Here is a 3,320-nt window from a genome sequence, read left to right as displayed (position 1 = left end):
ATTTCTGAATCAGTGAAACAAGTCCTAGAGAGCAGCAAGCAGAAGGAGAGGGGCACAAAGTAAGGCTCAGGGAGCAGTCCCACGAGGCTGTGTAGGCCATCAGAGGTTAGGGTTGTATTCCAGGCACACTGGGAATTTAGACAGAAGGAGGACATGTCCCACTTCGGTTTAAGGCTACTTTTTCACCTGTATGGAAGATGGGCTGGAGGGGAGCAATAGTGGAGTGACACCACGTAGGCTTTTGCAGGACTCCAGTTGAGAAATGACAGCCTGTACTAAGAGCAGTAGTGATAGAGAAAAGGGGCAGAATCGAGGTGTATTTTGGACCTGGCACTGACACGACTCGCTAATGGAATTAATTTGGAGAATGAGGCTAGGAAGTGAGGACTAGATTTACTTCTTGAACACCTGAGCAGGTGGTGCCAGTGTATGGAGATGAGACGGTTCACGGGCCTACGGTTCACGGGCCTAGCGTGGGGAGGGCCAGGTCAGGAGGCAAAGATCAAGGGTACTCTTATGAGGACAGTTAGTCCCCTCACCCAAGGCTTCACTTTCCGAGGTGTCAGTCACCCACGGTCAACCTTGGTCTGTAAATACGAGATGGAAAATTCCAGAGATGATCAATAAGTTTTCAATTGCACACTGTTCTGAGTAGCGTGATGACATCTTGGCCGACCTGGGACGTGAATCATCCCTTTGTCCAACGTATCTCGCCCCTTAGTCATTTAGTAGCCGTCAGGGTTATCAGATTGACTGTCACAGTATCACAGTGCTTGTGTTCGGGTCACCCTTATCTTACTTAACAGTGACCCCAGAGCACACGAGGAGTGATGCTGGCAATTCATATATGCCAGAGAGAATCCATAAAGTACTTCCTTTAAGTGAAAGGGTGAAAGTTCTCGACTGAGTAAGGAAAGGGAAAAAGTCATATGCTGAGGTTGCCACCATCTTCAGTAAAAACAAATAGGAAAAAGAAATTTGTGCTAGTTTTGCTGTCGCACCTCAAACTGCAAAAGTTACGAACACAGTGAGTAGTCATACAAGATATTTTGAGAGAGACCACATTGGCATAACTTTCATCACAGTATAACTGTTCTATTATTGTTGTTAATCCCTTACTGTGCCTAACTGGTAAAATACTTTATCATAGGCATGTATGTATAGGAAAAGCCATGGTATATATAGGGTTCAGTACTATCTGTGGTTTCAGGCATCCACTGGGGGTCTTGGAACTTATCCCAGGTAAATAAGGAGTATGTTCAATTTGAGATGTTTGTTTAACACCTAAGTGGATGTGTCAGCTAGATACCGTGGATATTCAAGTCTGGAATTCGGAGTAGAGGTCAGGGCTGGAGACAAAAAGTTGGGAATCTTAACCATAAAGATATTTAAGTTCATGGGAATTGAGGCAGTCACTTAGGGAAAAAGCATAAGAGAAATGTCTCAAGGCCAAGCCTTGAGGAACCCCAGCATTTAGGTTGGATAGAGGAAAGGGAGCCAGAAGGGGGAGTGAAGAGTGGCCAGTGAGGTGGGGGGAAAACCAGGAGGGCAGTTGGTGAGGATGAATGCTCTCTTCCTTCCTAGGTGTAAGAACACATACGAACAGCAGAGAGTACATTCGGGGGCGGGGAAGAAGCCCCAGAAAGAGGCTTGGCTGGAGGTGAGCCTCTGTCCAAGTCTTAAAGGGTCTGTAGGAGTAATCCTAGCACAGACGGGGAAAGTAGGCATTTTCTAGGCAGAGAGAACAGTCCTGCAGACAAGGAGCAGGGAAATGAATATTCGAGGAAGTTACGAATTAGAACAGGAGGAGATGATGAGCAATGAGGCTTGAGAAGTGGGCAGGAATCACCATATCACAAAGGGCCTTCCATGTAATAGGGTTGGAGGACTTTTTATTCCTTATTATATAAGATGCTCATTATAGAAAATATGTAAAAACAAGAAGTCAAAAAGGAAACTACTTCCCAGAGATCTTATTATCTATCTTCCTATACATTTCCTTACATAGTTGAAACTCTGTATGTTTACAGCTTTTTGTTTTTATGTTTTCCTTAAGAAGTTTTGTTAAACACTTCCCCATGACACCAAAGGCTTCATAAACATCTTTTTAAATGACTAGACACTATTTCATAACGTAATCAAAACAAATTAATTCCTTTAATGTTCTGTGTTTATTTCCAACATGTCAAACTTACACAGGATGCTTTAAAATATTTTTGTATTTTGCACAAATTTCTTTTAAAAATCCTTGGTAGACGTCAAACAGCTTTCTACCGAACTTTCGCAATTTACTCTTGGCAGACTTCCGCCTCAGATTGTTTAGAACAATCACCATGGATGCGGTGCGAAGGCTGGATGGGGGCGGGCTGGGGGGTGGAGACCGGTGTGGGCCCGGTGAGAGGACCTGGGCATCCCGCAGCCCGGCTACCGGTGTGGGACGTAGCCTGGGAGCTCGTCAGAAACGCAGAACCTCAGGTCCCAGTCCAGACCTACCTAATTCGAACCTGCATGTTAACCAGATGCCCAGACTCCTCTGCCCATTCAAGTGTGAGAAGCACTGATCTAGAACAGTGGTTTCAAATTGCACACTTAGAATCACCTGGGGAGCTTTAAAAAATTCCAACGTCCCGGTTGCACCCCATTCCTATCAAATCTCCGACAGTGAAACCAAAATACAAAACCTGTTAAGTGATCCCAACGTGCAGCCAATTTTGAGAACCTGTGATCTAGGGGCGTAGGGTGGACGGAAACGTTAACAATGGCCAGTTGGGCTCAGGTGGCTGAGGAGCAGGTATGAGAGCGAAACGTACTCTGCACCGCATAGCTCCGCTCTGCGTTTGCAATTTTGCACAACGTACACGTACCGCCCGTGTAGAAGAACTAACAAGAGTGGGAAGGCCTAATGTCGGTACCCTGAATCAGGCGCTAAGCCAGCCAGGCCAGGGCAGGTGGCCCTTCACCTACGGTAGCGCTCCCCACCCCCGCGCCCCGCCCCTCCGAGCGCCCGGAGGAGACTTGGGGCGCAGGCGCACTCGCCGCCGCGGCTGTGTCGGCCTCCGCTGACGTCAGGACGCCTCGCGGGTTAGTCCCCCGCCCCGGCCCCCGAGTTCCGCGCGGGCCGGGCTGGGGCGGGGCGTCAGGCCAGCTGAGCTATCCGGTCAGACCGCGCCAGTTTGAATGAAAGCTCCTCAAGATGGCGGCGGCCGGGGCCGAGGCGCGAGGAGGTGAGGGCTGGAGAGCGGCGCCCCGCACTGTCCCCCGTCCGCCGGGCAAACTCCCGAGGCCCGGGAAGCGGGGCCGGGACGCGCGGGCCGGCCGGA

The 3,320-nt window shown here is 49.2% G+C and overlaps 1 protein-coding gene across 1 annotated transcript in view; it reads left to right on the top strand.

The window, feature by feature from the left end:
• The first annotated feature begins 3,161 nt into the window (after window positions 1–3,161).
• Window positions 3,162–3,320, top strand: part of SUV39H2 (SUV39H2 histone lysine methyltransferase) — an 18,192-nt gene continuing 18,033 nt past the window's right edge. The window contains exon 1 of the mRNA XM_024738680.1: window positions 3,162–3,224. The gene's annotated coding sequence lies outside the window, so the exon portion shown is untranslated. The remainder of the gene's footprint in view (window positions 3,225–3,320) is intronic.

This window comes from Neophocaena asiaeorientalis, unplaced genomic scaffold, assembly GCF_003031525.2.
Source record: "Neophocaena asiaeorientalis asiaeorientalis breed wild unplaced genomic scaffold, Neophocaena_asiaeorientalis_V1.1 scaffold889, whole genome shotgun sequence".
NCBI lineage: Eukaryota > Metazoa > Chordata > Mammalia > Artiodactyla > Phocoenidae > Neophocaena > Neophocaena asiaeorientalis.
Note: the sequence above shows the minus strand (reverse complement) of the source record. Positions and strands in the feature narration are given on the sequence as shown.